The sequence below is a fragment of the Chiloscyllium punctatum genome, chromosome 2, assembly GCF_047496795.1.
Source record: "Chiloscyllium punctatum isolate Juve2018m chromosome 2, sChiPun1.3, whole genome shotgun sequence".
Taxonomy (NCBI): Eukaryota; Metazoa; Chordata; class Chondrichthyes; order Orectolobiformes; family Hemiscylliidae; genus Chiloscyllium; species Chiloscyllium punctatum.
The window spans coordinates 22,874,673-22,891,621 of record NC_092740.1 but is presented as its reverse complement, the minus strand read 5'-3'; positions in this window follow the sequence as shown (position 1 = coordinate 22,891,621).

Genomic DNA, 16,949 nt, shown 5'->3' with positions numbered 1-16,949 from the left:
TCCCTGGAACATCGGAGGCCGAGGGGTGACCTTATAGAAGTTTATAAAATCATGAGGGGCATGGATAGGGTAAATAGGCAAGGGAGTCCAGAACTAGAGGGCATAGGTTTAGGGTGAGAGGGGAAAGAGGGGACCTAAGGGGCAACTTTTTCACACAGAGGGTGGTACATGTATGGAATGATTTGCCAGACGAAGTGGTGGTAGCTGGTGCAATTGCAGCGTTTAAAAGGCATCTGGATGGGTGTATGAATAGGAAGGGTTTAGAGGGATATGGGCAAGTACTGGTAAATGGGATTAGATTAATTTAGGATATCTGGTCAGCATGGATGAGTTGGACTGAAGGGTCTGTTTCTGGGCTGTACATCTGTATGAGTCATTACAATGTTCTCTACACTTTAGGAGCAGAGGGAAATGAACCAGAGTTGTGCCAGGGACCTTACAGATTAAGAGTAGAGAGTCTGACATTGTACCCCTTAAAGCAGAAAAGGTTTAGGAGGAAATTTGGTCAAGCTATTCAAAATTATGAAATGGGTTTGGGAGAGCAAAAGAAAAAGTAATTTATTTTTTGTCATAATGAGTGCAAAATTAAAGACTTCAGCATCATGCCTCTCTTTACACAAGTATTTAAATTCTGTACCATCAAGATGAAGGCAGAGCAGTTGACATTATCTACGTGGACTTTAGAAAGGCCTTCAATACGGTTCTGCATGGTAGACTGGTTAGTAAGATTAGATCACATGGGATCCAGGAAGAGCTATCCAATTGAATAAAATTGGCTTGATGATAGGATTCTGGATTAGTGGAGCTGGAAGAGCACAGCAGTTCAGGCAGCACCCAAGGAGCTTCGAAATCGATGTCTCAGGCAAAAGCCCTTCATCAGGAATAAAGGCAGTGAGCCTGAAGCGTGGAGAGATAAGCTAGAGGAGGGTGGGGGTGGGGAGAAAGTAGCATAGAGTACAATGGGTAAGTGGGTGAGGGGATGAAGGTGATAGGTCAGGGAGGAGAGGGTGAAGTGGATAGGTGGAAAAGGAGATAGGCAGGTAGGACAAGTCATGGGGACAGTTACTGAGCTGGAAGTTTATAACTCGGGTGAGGTAGGGGAAGGGGAAATGAGGAAACTGTTGAAGTCCACATTGATGCCCTGGGGTTGAAGTGTTCCGAGGCGGAAGATGAAGCGTTCTTCCTCCAGGCGTCTGGTGGTGAGGGAGCGGCGGTGAAGGAGGCCCAGGACCTCCATGTCCTCGGCAGAGTGGGAGGGAGAGTCGAAATGTTGGGCCACGGGGCGGTGTGGTTGATTGGTGCGGGTGTCCTGGAGATGTTCCCTAAAGCGCTCTGCTAGGAGGCGCCCAGTCTCCCCAATGTAGAGGAGACTGCATCGGGAGCAATGGATACAATAAATGATATTGATGGATGTGCAAGTAAAACTTTGATGGATGTGGAAGGCTCCTTTAGGGCCTTGGATAGAGGTGAGGGAGGAGGTGTGGGTGCAGGTTTTACAGTTCCTGCGGTGGCAGGGGAAAGTGCCAGGGTGGGAGGGTGGGTTGTAGGGGGGCGTGGACCTGACCAGGTAGTCACGGAGGGAACGGTCTTTGCGGAAGGCAGAAAGGGGTGGGGAGGGAAATATATCCCTGGTGGTGGGGTCTGTTTGGAGGTGGCGGAAATGTCGGCGGATGATTTGGTTTATGCGAAGGTTGGTAGGGTGGAAGGTGAGCACCAGGGGCGTTCTGTCCTTGTTACGGTTGGAGGGGTGGGGTCTGAGGGCGGAGGTGCGGGATGTGGACGAGATGCATTGGAGGGCATCTTTAACCACGTGGGAAGGGAAATTCCGGTCTCTAAAGAAGGAGGCCATCTGGTGTGTTCTATGGTGGAACTGGTCCTGCTGGGAGCAGATCCGGCAGAGGCGGAGGAATTGGAAATATGGGATGGCATTTTTGCAAGAGGTAGGGTGGGAAGAGGTGTAATCCAGGTAGCTGTGGGAATCGGTGGGTTTGTAAAAAATGTCAGTGTCAAGTCGGTCGTCATTAATGGAGATGGAGAGGTCCAGGAAGGGGAGCGAGGTGTCAGAGATGGTCCAGGTAAATTTAAGGTCAGGGTGGAATGTGTTGGTGAAGTTGATGAATTGTTCAACCCCCTGACGGGAGCACGAGGTGGCGCCACTCCAGTTATCAATGCAGCGGAGGAAGAGGTGGGGAGTGGTGCTGGTGTAATTATGGAAAATCAACTGCTCTACGAAGTCAACAAAGAGACAGGCATAGATGGGGCCCATACGTGTGCCCATGGCTACCCCTTTGGTCTGGAGGAAGTGGGAGGATTCAAAGGAGAAATTGTTAAGGGTGAGGACCAGTTTGGTCAAACGAATGAGTGTCGGTGGAAGAGTACTGTTGGGGACGTCTGGAGAGGAAAAAACGGAGGGCTTGGAGGCTCTGGTCATGGCAGATGGAGGTGTAGAGGGATTAGATATCCATGGTGAAGATGAGGCGTTGGGGGCTGGGAAACGGAAGTCTTGGAGGAGGTGGAGGGCGTGGGTGGTGTCTCGAACGTATGTGGAGAGTTCGTGGACTAGGGGGGATAGGACAGTGTCAAGGTAGGTCGAGATGTGTTGAGTGGGGCAGGAGCATGCTGAGACAATGGGTCGGCCAGGGTGGTCAGGCTTATGGATCTTGGGTAAAAGGTAGAACCGAGCAGTGCGGGGTTCCCAGACTATGAGGTTGGAAGTTGTGGGTGGGAGATCTCCTGAGATGATGAGGTTCTGTATGGTCTGGGAGATGATGGTTTGGTGATGGGGGGTGGGGTCATGGTCGAAGGGGCAGTAGGAAGAGGTGTCCTTGAGTTGGCGTTTGGCTTCAGCGGTGTTGAGGTCAGTGCGCCAGACGACCACTACACCCCCTTTATCCGCTGGCTTGATGGTGAGGTTGGGATTGGAGCAGAGGGATTGGAGGGCTGCACGTTGTGAGGTTGAGAGCTTAGAGTGGGGGAGGGGGGTCGACAGGTTGAGGTGGTTAATGTCCCGGCGGCAGTTGGAAATGAAGAGGTCGAGGGCAGGTAATAGGCCAGTGCAGGGTGTCCAGGTGGATGCAGTGTGTTGGAGGTTGGCGAAGGTGTCCTCAGAAGGTTGGTGGGAGTCCTGATTGTGAAAGTAAGCTCGGAGGCGGAGGCGACGGAAGGATTGTTCGACGTCACGGCATGTATTAAATTCATTGATGCGTGGACGGGGGGGGATGAAGGTGAGTCCTTTGCTGAGGATTGATGGTTCGTCCTCAGTGAGGGGGAGGTCTGGGAGGATGGTGAAAACTTGGCAGGGCTGGGAGCTGGGATCTGGTGTGGGTATAGAGCTGGGAGTGGGGGCGGAACCTGTAACTGGAGTGGGTGTGATGGTGGGGGGAATGGGGGTGGAGCCATGAGCAGGGGTAGTGTTCCCCTCTGGATTCTGGGGGGTGGGGATAGTGACAGTGGGATCTGGGGGGCATGTCAGCAGAATGCAGGTGAGTGGCGCTGGTGGGGGCAGAAGTGGTGGTGACCATGGCAGTAGGGGTGGCGGATGTCACTGAGCATGTGGCATCAGTGATGATGTGAAGGGTGGAATTGATGTCACGTGTGATGCATGATGAATTGTGTGGGGTGGAAGTGGTTGTGGGAGTGTCCATGGTGGGGACGGAAGTGACATCATCAATCAGCATGGGGGTGGCAGCTGCATCAGCCGCATGGCTCATGGCATCTGAGTAGATCGTGAGACCAGGGGAATCTTCTGGAATGTTTGAGGAGTGCTGGTTATGGAGGTGGGTAGATAAAAGTTTGTTGTACTTACAGTTTTTGATGTTTGAGATGGAATTGAAATACTGTTTGTTGAGAGTATGAATTCTCCTGAGGATGTCGTACAGAGTGGGTCCTTTGCAATTCTGAGAGAGTGTGGCCCTCAGCTGAGGCAGGGCTGACTGGAGAGAGGTTAGGTGCCAGCGCATTGCTGCAAGCGTGGAGCGGAGGAACTTGAAGGAGAACTTGCTGGTGTTTTTGAATCTGTAGTCTGTACCGTTTGTCCTGTTCGGATCCGAACTCTGCTGGTTTAAAGGTGGTCCGGAGTCCGTGTGGGATGAGTTGGTTACAGAGGCAGGCACTGAGGAAGCAAATGTGGCTGTGGTAGCAAGTTTGTTTCAGGACATGGTTGAAGAGCTTCAGGGCAGAGGAAATGACCTGGAGTTGCAGTGGGAGAGGAACTCCCTGATATTCTTGTCGAGAGAGGAGGAAAACTTCTTCAAGGCAGTTGATGATAGGAGACAGAGAGTGGTAGTCGAGGGTTGTTGTTCAAACTGGAAGCCTGTGACCAGCTGTGTGCTCTAAGGTGCTGGATCCACTGTTTGTTTTCTCATTTATATAAACAATTTGGATGAAAATATAGGAGTCATGGTTCGTGACTTTATGGATGATAGCAAAATTGGTAGTATAGTGGACTGTAAAGAACGTTATCGAAGAGTACAATGGATCGTAATCAACTGGGCCAGTGGACTAACGATTGACAGATGGAACGTAGTTTAGATAAATGTGAGGTGTTGCATTTTGATATGGCAAACTAGGGTAGGACTTACACAGTTAATAGTAGGGTCCAGAAGAGTATTCTCAAATAGAGGACCAAGGGGTGCAGGTACATAGTTGCTTGAAACGCCACAGGTAGTTAAGGTGGTGAAGAAGGCATTTGGAACACTTGCTTTTATCAGTCAGAGCACTGAGCACAGAAGTTAGGGAAACATGTATTCTGATTGCCCTGCTACAGGAAGAATGTTATTAAACTGGAAAGAGAGAAAAAAAGATTTACAAGGATGAAATTGGGGTAATTGAGTCATAAGGAAAGGCTGGCTAGGCTGGGACTTTTTTCTCTGGAGCTGAGGAGGGTGAGGGGTGACCTTGTAGATGTTTATAAAATCATGAGAGGCATAGATAAGGTGAAAAGGCTGGGACTTTTTTCTCTGGAGCCTAGGAGGATGAGGGGTGACCTTGTAGATGTTTATAAAATCATGAGAGGCATAGATAAGGTGAAAAGGCTGGGACTTTTTTCTCTGGAGCCTAGGAGGATGAGGGGTGACCTTGTAGATGTTTATAAAATCATGAGAGGCATAGATAAGGTGAAAAGGCTGGGACTTTTTTCTCTGGAGCCAAGGAGGAGGAGGGGTGACCTTGTAGATGTTTATAAAATCATCAGAGGCATAGATAAGGTGAATAAGCTGGGACTTTTTTCTCTGGAGCCAAGGAGGATGAGGGGTGACCTTGTAGATGTTTATAAAATCATCAGAGGCATAGATAAGGTGAATAAGCTGGGACTTTTTTCTCTGGAGCCTAGGAGGATGAGGGGTGACCTTGTAGATGTTTATAAAATCATGAGAGGCATAGATAAGGTGAATAGGCAAGGTCTTTTTCCCCATGGTATGGGAGTCCAAAACTAGACAGTGTAGATTTAAAGTTAAAAATCACACAACACTAGGTTATAGTCCAACAGGTTTAATTAGAAGCACACTAGCTCTCGGAGCGTCACTCCTTCATCAGGTGATAGATTTAAGGTGAGAGGGGCAAAATTTAAAAGGGTCCTGAGGGGCACAGGAGGTACTGCCAGAAGAAGTGATAGAGTCTGATACAATTATAACATTTACAAGGCATTTGGATAAGTACATGGATAGAAATGGTTTAGAGATGTATGGGCCAAATGCAGGCAAATGGGATTAGTTCAATCTAGGAAACCTGGTCAGCATGGACGAGTTGGACCAAAGAGTCTGTTTCCATCCTGTATGACTTTATGACTCTAAACTGTTTACAGTAACAGGATAGTTAAGTGTCCAGGAAATAGGCATAAGATGACTGACAAAAGAGCTGGAGATGACGTGAGGATTTTTGTTTTGCACAGCAAATTGTCATACTCAGAACTTGCTGCTTTGGACGGTACTGGAGGCCAATTCAACATCGATCATGTGAAGAGAATTGGATGAATAATTGGAGAGAAAAATGTACAAAATTATGTTGAAAGAGTTGGAGATTTGGTGCTGGTTGGGTAAAACCTTCAAAGAGCTGACGTGGGCATGATGGCTCAGATCACTTCCATTTGTGTTCATATCATTCTATGATACAATAAGGAAGACCATCCAGCTGTTCATCCTTGCAGAAGGGTTCCCCACCTTCAGAACACCTTTCAGCTTCTTAAATGATTCCAGCGTATTTTTTTGCATGCTCTATCCTACTGGAAAAATCACCCAGTGCCTTCACTTGACTTTTCGCCTTCACTTGACTTTTCCCATTCATTTTGGTCAGTGCTGACACTATGGCATGGGGAGGCAGTGGTGTAGTGGTAACACACTGGGCTAGTAATCCCAAGCCCAATGCCAATATTCTAAGCACATGAGTTCACATCACAACATTGGTAGCTGGTGAAATTTAAATTCAGTGGAAATCCATCAAGGAAAGTTAGCTCAATAGTGACCATATGAGCCCCCCCCAAAAACTACTGCCTTGTTTTATTTCAAAAATATACTTTATTCATAAAATATCGTTATGTATATGTATAATCACTAAAGCAGTTCGGTTCTGTACAGTAGCATATGAAAACAACAAACTTTCACGTTTGATAAACAAACCATCGAATAGATTTGAATAGAATAGAACAGAATAGAAATTTATTATCAGGTGTATGTTTACATAAAAAAACACAGTGAACAGACTTATAAATCACACCAACATGGAACCTACATCAACAACAGCTATTATACATATTAATAAAAGAAACTAAAATTAGGACAGAGATCATCACAGTTCAGTTAATGGCTCTGAGGTTCAGGCAAAGCTGATTTAGGAATGATGGAATAACCTGAAGCTACAGGCAGGACAAGACCATAATTCCAACTCGCTGGAATACTGGGCTGGAAGCCTCTGATGAAGACAACCACGCTGGAGATCACCACTGCTGGAAGAGAGCCCCTGCCAGGCTGTTGGAATAACTGGATGCCAAAGATGAAGATGACCATCACATGGGGACAAGACCTCCACTTCAGGACATGACCTCCATGCCAGGACAAGATCACCATACAGGGAGACCAACAGATGGGGGGAGAGCACCACAAAGAGAGACCAACAAACAGGTCGACCAACAGACAGGGGGACCAACAGACTGGCGGACTGACACACAGGGAGATTGCCACGTGCCTTTCTCCTCCTTAAGGCACCCAGGCCTAGCTATGGACCTAAAGCCTTAGCCTAGCCAGTGAGTGCTAGGGAAGTTATCCAAGGACCTGGTTCTCACATACCGGGAGACCCCAGGCTAGAGTGGAGCTGTGTCCAGTTTGTCCTGGCATTGCTGACTCCGCCACTGGTGTTGGAAAAGAAAATGAAGAAAAAAGATCAAAAGCAAAAAGCAAGAAAAGCATTTTTACTTATTTATATTTGAGGCACTGGAAAGGTCCAATCACTAAACAGACTTCCACCCGTCTGGTTGACTCATGCCCTTTAAGGAAGGAAATCTGTCCTCCTTAACAGCATGGCCTTAATGCAACTCCAGACCCACTGCAACCTGGTTACCGCTCAGTTAGGGTAACGAGGGATGGGCAATAAATGCTGGCCCAACAAGTGATACATGCATCCTGTGAACAAATGAAAAAAAAACAAATTCCAGAAAAAGTAAGTTTGTTTTCTTATTTAAAAAGAAAGTCCCATTTACACATTTTCCTGCTGAACATTTAATAGTTTCAGTAGTGCCCATTTGACTTTTTAACAATCCTACTTCTGCCTCTGTAAAACCCAGTGTAATCTTTGAGACTGAAGATGCATGACAACCTAGAGACCACTTTGTTACACTGAAATGTCCCAATGCCCAATACTTTGTGCATGAAATTAGCCATCATTTAATCCTTCCATTAAGCATCCTCCAGTTAAACCAGTTAAACCATTTTACGGTTCTTTCTTGCTTCTGAATCAAAATGTTCTGAGCTAATGCGCCTCTCCAGTAATTTTGATGTGTTATGCATGCTGACAGAGGGAGTGCTGCTTTGTCTGAAGTTCTAGTTTGGGGTGAGAAATTAAGCCGAAAACCATCTCCAGTGCCATTAATAGTCTTGCGCCACTATTCCAAAGAACCTTTGAGGCAACTTTGACCTGATTTGCCCAATGGGAAATTGATGGGATCGGGTACAATACTGGTCAATACTCCTATCATTATTTCATTCAATGCAGAACGATAAGTGTGAAGTTTATATATAATGTTTCACCCAAACGCATAAATTTCTCACCAAGAAAATCTTGTTAAAATTACTGACAAAAATTGCTGGAAAGGCTCAACAGGTCTGGCAGCATTTGTGGAGAGAAACCAGAGTTAATGTTTTGAGTCGAGTGACCCTTCTTCAGAACTGATGGACAAGAAAAATGTTTGGAACGGAAATCCCATCACAGAGAGAAGCAGAACTTCTTCAGGGTGGGCATGCCTAGAAGAGAAGTGGCAGTGAGTCAAATACAGAATAAGAACTGAAAGAACTGTCGATGCTGTAAATCAGAGACAAAAACAGAAACTTCGGCAAAAAAACTCAGCAGCTCTGGCAGCATCTGTGAGGAGAAATCAGAGTTCACGTTTTGGATCGATTTCTGAGGAAGGGTCACTCGATCCAAAGTGATAACTCTGATTTCTCTCCACAGATGCTGCCAGACCTGCTGAGCTTTTCCAGCATTTTCTATTCTTATCTCTGATTTACAGCATCTGCGGTTCTTTCAGTTTTTTTATTTTATTAAAATTACTCCCTTTGTTTTCAATCTTCAAAAGTCTATACATTTTTACTTCATCATTACAAGATCTGAATTTTCTTAGGTCATTATTGTCTTTCAACAACATCTTTCAAAATCATGACTTCTATCATTGAGGAGGTCAAGGGCAGTAGATGCATGGGAACACTTACACCTGTAAGTGCCCCTCGAAATCATGCATCATCCTGACTAGAATCATAGAATCCCTACAGTCTGGAAGCAGGTCATTTAGCCCATCAAGTCTACACTGACTCTCCCACCCAGACCTCACCTCCCCCCCCCCCATCTTTTCCCTGAAACTCTGCATTTTCCCATGGCAAATCCACCTAACCTATGCATACTTGGACTGGGGAGGAAACCAGAGCACCCAGATGAAACCCGCACAGACACGGGGAGAACATACTAGCTCCACACAGACAATCGCCTAAGGCTGGAATCAAACCAGAGCCCCTGGTTCTGTGAGACAGCAGTGCTAATCACTGAGCCACTGTGCCACCCCAAACTATATCACTGTTCCTCCACTGTCACTCCATTACCACATCCCATGACGTAAAGTAGTTCAGGGATTCAGCCCACCATGACCTTCTAAATGAATTAGGGAAGGCTAACAAATGAAAACCTTGACAGTGATGTTCACATCCAATAGCCAGATTTTTTTTTTAATTCCCCTTACGGACGGCCCTTTTAAAGTTTCTACATGTCTTCCTGATCTCCCATTGTGAAGTATTGTGAAAAGCGATAAGTGACCATTTCTCCACTGGTTACTGGAGAAGCAAAGCTGCATGTATTTGTTTTTAATAATTCATAGGATGAGGGCATCACTGGCCAGGCCAGCAGTTATTGCTCATCCCTAATTTCCCAGAGGGTAGTTAAGAGTCAACCACATTGCTGTGGGTCTGAAGTCACATATAGGCCCGACCAGGTAAGGATGGCAGTTTCCCTCCCGAAAAGACATGAGTGAACCAGGTGGGGTTTTTTTTCTGACAATTGACAACGGATCCATGCTCATCATTAGACTCTTAATTCCATATATTTACTGAATTCAAATTCCACCATCTGTGGTTGCAGGATTCGAACCAAGGTCTGCCAGAATGTAACCTGAATCTCTAGATTAACAGTCCAGGGATAACATCACAAAGCTATTCCTCCCCTTTTTATTGCCCATTTCTAATTGCCCAAAGGGCAGATAAGAGTTAACTTATCTCTTAGTTAAGTTAGGCCAGGCCAGGCCAGGAAAAGAGGGCAAACTTCCTTCCCTGAAGTGATGTGTGCACCAGATGGGTTTTTAAAGCAATGGTTCATTATCAGCATTAGGCCAGGTCCTTATTCTAGAACTTATTAAATTTAATTTTCATCATTACTGTGGGATTTGAACCCATTTCCCACCTATTAACCAGAGACTGACTATTGGACGACTAGCCCATTGACATCACCATCTCCCCTAAAAATGTACTCTAACTATTTACTGTCTTGTGTTTTGTATTTAGCGTAAGTAAATTTACATTTTATCTTTGGAATTCTGAAGTGCGTGCAGCATGAAACTACATTAAGTTGGGTAAACAGATTAGTTCATTTCAGCTGATTGTTTACAACCGGGTCCTGCAGCTCATCAAATACAGATTACATAAAGAGAACAACTTAAAGACAATAAGGAACGAGAAAGCATTCTGGGAAGTTATTGAAGTGAAAAAAGTCCAAAGAAACTCTATTTATAAAAAGTGCAATCAGTTCATGACTCTGCATGTTTCCCTTCGCAAATAAAATCTAGATTTCTAAAGGTCATACGGCTTGGGAATATTCATTGCGCTGTCTACTGCAGTATAATCCTTCACTCCTTTATGTACAAGTGGATCACAAAACAGCTTGTGAGTCAAGAAAGCATCTTAAGAAGATAATGTGGGAAAATCTTGTTCAGTGCATTTTATAAATGACACGTGACTCAGATTTTGAAATACAATAGCTCATTAGTGTATGTACCTGCAAGTTTGTGTGTGTCGATGCATGTGTGGGTCAGTGTTTGTGTAAGTATTTTGTGTGTCTTTTCAATTTCTAACAGTACTTGTTTCTCTCTTCCCATTTAGCACTGATTCATGGAATAATGTGTGTCAGAGATGACTCAGTGGCTAGCATTACTGCCTTACAATGCCAAAGACCTGAGTTCAATCCCAGCCTTGGGTGACTGTCCATGGATTGTTTATGCACTCTCTCTGTGTCTGTGTGGGTTTCCACTTGATGCTCTGGTATCCTCCAACAGTCCAAACATGTGCAGGTTCAGTCAATTGGCCATGTTAAATTGTAGTGGAGTCCAGGCAAGGTGGATTAGCCATGGTAAAGAGGGGATGTGGGTCTGAGTGGGGATGCTCTTTGGAGGGTCAGTGCAGACTCAGTGCACTGAATGGCCTCTATCTGCACTGTAGAGATTCTATGAGATACATCGGTATGTAAGACATATGTTCAGGTTTAGCTTGAAGAATTGTTGCCTCATCAGTTGCTGCAATTTTAATTGTTAAAAGTGTCATGCTGCATGGCCACAAAACCTGTTCTTTTATGAGGAGGTTATATTATAGAGTCATAGGGATACAGAGTCATAGAGATCAATAGCACAGAAAATGTCCCTTTGGCCAATCGTATCCGTGTTGGTCAAAAGCAGCCACCTAAGTATTCTAATCCCATTTCCAGCAGTTGGTCCATAGCCTTATATACCTTGACATTGCATGTGCACATCTAATTACTTCTTCAATGTCATGAGGGTTTCTGCCCGTATCACCTTTACAGGCAGTGAGTTCCACATTCCCACCATCCTCTGGGTGAAAAAGCTTTTCCTCACATTTCTTCTAAACCTTCTGTCCCTTCCCTTAAATCTATGCCTCTGGCCATTAATCCCTCCATCAAGGGGAAAAGTTTCTTCCTCTCTACCCTACCTATGCCCCACATAATGTTATAAATCTCAATCATGTTCCTTCTCAATCTCCTCTGCTCTAAGGAAAGCAACTTCAGGCTGTCCAATCTCTCATAACTGAAGGGTTCCAGCCGAGACAATATCATGGAAAGTCCCCTCTGCACCCTCTCCATTGCTATCACATCCCTCCTATAGTATGAATTCCAGAACTCACACAATAGTCTAGCTGTGGCCTAAGCAACATTTATTAGTTCCAGCTCACTTCTCTTAATCTCTATTCCTAGGCCATTCAAGGCAAGTATTCTGAGAAAACGCATTGTGACCTAAAATTTGCGTTTTAAACCCTTTTTTCTCCCCTACTTTGTTTTAACATACGACTTTAGAAAGTTAAGAATTATGAGCAGAAGTGAGCCTTTTCATCCCCTCAAGCCTGCTCTGATATTCAATAAGATTTTAGCTAATTGTTTCTTGTTTCAAATTTCAAATTTCCACCGTGCCCCAGATAATCTTTGACTCCCTTGTCTAACAAGAATCCATCAACCTTCACCTTAAAAATAATCATTGAAACCACCTAAACCACTTTCTGAGGCATGAGGTCCAAAATCGCACAACCTTCTGACAGAAAATCTCTGCCGTGCAAGGATGACCCCCAAATTTTAAAAAGTCCTCTCGTTCTGGATTCACCCACATGAGGAAACATCACATTGTGTCAAGACAATTCAGGTTATTGTGTGTTCCATCACCCTGTTTCTTCAAAGTTCCAGTGAGAAAGGCACAACCTTTCCTCATAACCTGTTTATTCCAGGTGTCAGTCTAATAAATATTCTCTGAAGCATCACCAATGAATGAACCATTGCTCATTGATCAGTATGTCCCAAAATTAATGTTCAAACAATTTCTTTAATATATCCACAAAATTATATATATTGCAGTCAATATTAATTTAATCTCTTTTGCACCTTGTGATCCTGCATTCAATGCTTTTTTTTATTTGAAGATTTCAGCCCATGATAAATACCTGAGCTTGAATTGATTATTTGCTTTTGAATCTCTGACCTTTTATTTCTACCTTCCGTCAGCCGTACTGATAGAATGCTTTCCTTTGGCTTCTGGCAAATGCTCAGGTCCTTTCTTTCAAGTAGTTTCAAACACGGTAACAACATTTCAAAAGTTCCATTCAAGCATTGTTGATGTTCAGTGTTCAAAACCATGAAGCAACATTTTTTTTGTCTCTATGCCAATGTGTGAGAGCATGTGTTAATAAATGGTAAGGTCCTGATGAATAACTGTTCCAGCTTTCTGTTTGCACTCTGAATATTTCAAAAGGATGCATGAAAGGGAACCCAAATAAAGATGGATTATAATGAGAGGAGGAAAACATTTTTCACATTTATGTTAGTGCTTATTAAGCTTAGTTCTTATCAATATTAGTACATATTAATGTTAGCTTGACCACACATGCTCCACTTGTTGGTAGCAGGTGAGTGGCTCAGTGGTTAGCACTGCTGCCTCATGGTGCATGGGACTCAGGTTCAATTCTGGCCTCAGGGCAACTGTCTGTGTGGAGTTTGCACTTTCTCCCTGTGTCTGTGTGGGTTTCCTTCCACAGTCCAAAGATGAGAAAGTTAAGGGGATTGGCCAGGCTAAATTGACCATAATGTCCAGGGATATATAGGTTAGATGGGTTAGCCAAAGTAAATGTTGGGTTAGAGGGATAAGACAAGGGCTGGGTTTGGGCGAGATGCTCTTCAGAGGATGGGTGCAGACCCAATGGGCCGAATGGCCTCTTTCCACACTGCAGCGATTCTATGAGTGGCCTAACCAGGTTACTCCTGGCCAATAGAAAATTCCAGTTATTGGCTGACTAGTCTGCTTCCTCCTTGATCCTGCACTTAATCTTGGTCTTATTATCCAGGTCCCTGTCCATGTAGTGGATCATCACAAGATAGTAACATCAGGCTAGCTTCAAACAAGAGGGGCACCATTGGATCTTTGTGGATAGTTAATGAGGTGAGTAAGGGATGGTATGGCAAGAGAAACCCTCAGTGTAACTTAGTTAAATTCACTCTTGGCTAAAGTACGTAAGGTCTAGCCCAAAATGTGACTGTTGTTACCTGTCTCTAGGAAATCATGAAAAGCATTGGAACTTAACAACTTAAAAGGAAACTCAATTATGTGAATTGTTTACTGTGTATTGCAAACAGGAGGTAAAATCAGCAGGTGGATCATGTTAATATATTAGAGATATTCTGAGAGTGGGGATAGGATAAAAGTCTACTTGAGTTGATTTGATTTGATTTTGATTTGATTTATTTATTGTCATGTGTGTCAAAGTACAGTGAAAACCTTTGTTTACGAGCAGTACAGACAGATCATAGTAAGCAAGGAGATACAGATGGTAGGGTGAATAAAAACTTGAACAATTTAAGGCATACAGGTTACACTGCACAAGACGTGCACTAGGCATGATCATTATTAACAAGATCAGCATTACTTGAAGTTAGAGAGTCCATTCATCAGTCTAATAATGACGGGGAAGAAGCTGTTCCTGAATGTGCTGGTGCATGTATTCAAGCTGCAGTATATTCTGCCTGATGGAAGAGGTTGTAGGAGACTATTACTGGGGTGGCACAGGTCTTTGATAATGTTGGCAGACTTACAGCAGCAACAAGTGTAAATGGAGTCCATGGATGGTAGGTTGGTTTCTATGATGGCCTGGACTATGCACACAACCATCTGTAGTTTCTTACGGTCATGGGCAGAGCAGTTGCCATACCAGGGCATTATGCACCTGGATAGAATGCTTTCTATGGTGCATCTGTAAATGTTGGTGAGTTTCTGATAGTGAAAGAAGTAGGGAGTAAAATGGAAATATCAGAATAATTGGAAAATGAATCACAAATTGAAAATCTAAAAGTCTGCCCTCCAGCATCAGATTCCATATTATATAGATACTTAAAAGGTTAGACAGTGTGATCTATCTTCTAGAAAAGTAATTTATAAAGATTGATAAAGAATCATAAATTAATTTATTTGAATATGCCAGGAAAAATGTCTTTGGCTTTTCACAATATTAATATAAGGAATGTGTTATCCATAAAACAATACTCATACAGATTCAATCCAGAGAGATTAGCACAAGTAAGGCAAGAGGTTAAAATCATGCTGGACAATGACATGGTTAAAATAAGTCTTAATAGATGGAGGTCTTATGTCCAAGATATCAATTCTCCTGCTCCTCAGATGCTGCCTGACCTGCTATGATGGTCCAGCACCATACTGTCAACTCTGATCTCCAGCATCTGCAGTCCTCACTTTCTCCTAGGAGGTCACCTGCTGTCAATGCAGTGAAGCCGAATGGGTCACAGTGAATACCATTGATTACTTTAAAGTCATCGATGTAATAATTATGAATCTAGCTTAGAATAATCATTTATTCTTGGTTCCCATAAATCATCACACACTGTTTTTAATGCATTGGAATCAACACATTTTAGGATTGGATCAATAGAACTGGACCCCCGTTCATCAGTGGAGTCTTTGATGTAGCTCTCTAATCTTTGAGTTTGAAGGTTCTATGTACTCAAGAGGAAATGCTGTACTGTTGGAGTTTTTTTTTTACTTTGACCTATTTACCTTCTCAGGTTGATATATAAGATCTCATAGTGTTATGGTTCAGACCAGACACCCTCAAAATATTTTAAAAAGGTAACCTAGATACTAACTTTTCTTACTTGTCAGGCAAATATAATGTGCTGTATTCCAGATGCAGTCCACTCTCAGGTGACTGTCTGGTTGGAGCTTGCATATTGTCCCCATGCCTGTGTGGGTTTCCTCTGGGTGCTCCAGTTTCCTCCCACAGTCCAATAATGTGTAGATTAGGTGTATTGATCTTGCTAAATTGCCCATAGTGTCCAGGGATATGTTGGTTAGGTGGATCAATGATAGAAAATGCAGGGTTACAGAGTTAGGGTAGGGGGAGGTGGGATTGGGTGGGATGTTGTTTGAAGGGTAGGTGTGGACTTGGTGGGTCGAATTGCCTGTTCTAACACTGTAGGGGTTCTATGATTAGATCTTCAATGATTACAGTTAAAATACAACCAAAGAAAGGAAAATTTAGAACAACTTACCTCTATTGGAAATCTAAACAGAACAATAAATACAAGAACTATCACGAATTAACTGTTCCAATATACTAACATCCCACCCCTTGGCAAAAAGGCAAATTGAGGTGCAATCTAGCAGCCTAGGAAGAAAACATCAGCTTTTGGCTGTAATCAAGAGAAGGGAAAATAGCTTCCATTTCTTTGAGCTCACAACAGCAACCGCTTAAACTAAAACTAAAAACTAAAAAAAAAGAAATCCTGGTCTTTGAGAGCTGGCTACACCCAGCCAGGCTGCTTCTATTGTTCCAACTTTTAGAAAATACTCAAGACCTCACAAATTGTTAACTTTACTGATTCTCCAAGTAGACAACTTGACATGTCTGTCTTAAAACCTCTTTTCAAAAAAAAGGACAAAATCCCTTAAAGCCACATCATCATCATAACAGCATGAGTTTATAAAGGAACTAAACAATTAGAATGTAGAACATAGAAAATTATAGCACAGAACAGGCCCTTTGGCCCACGATGTTGTGCCAAGGATTATTCCTAATCTAAAATAAAATAACCTCACCTACGCACCCCTCAATTCACTACTGTCCATGTGCATATCCAGCAGTCACTTACACATCCCTAATGACTCTGCTTCCACCTCCACCACTGGCAACGCATTCCATGCATTCACAACTTTCTGCATAAAGGACCTACCTCTGACGTCTCGTCCAAACCTTCCTCCTAACACCTTAAAACTATGACCCTTCATGCCAGTCAATCCTGCCCTGGGGAAAAGTCTCTGGCTATTGAGTCTATCCATGCCTCCCATTAACTTGTAAACATCAATCAGGTCAACTCTCTTCCTCCTTCTCTCCAGAGAGAAATGTCCGAGCTTTGGTCCAACCCATCCATGCCGATCAGATATCCCAACCCAATCTAGTCCCACCTGTCAGCACCCAGCCCATATCCCTCCAAACCCTTCCAATTTGTATACCCATCCTTTTAAATGTTGCAACTGTACCAGCTTCCACCACTCCCTCTAGCAGCTCATTCTGTACATGTATCACCCTTTGTGTGAAAATGTTGCTCCGTAGGTCGCTTTTATATAGAGTCATAGAGATGTACAGCATGGAAACAAACCCTTCAGTCCAACCAGTCCATGCCGACCAGATATTCCAACCCAATCTAGTCCC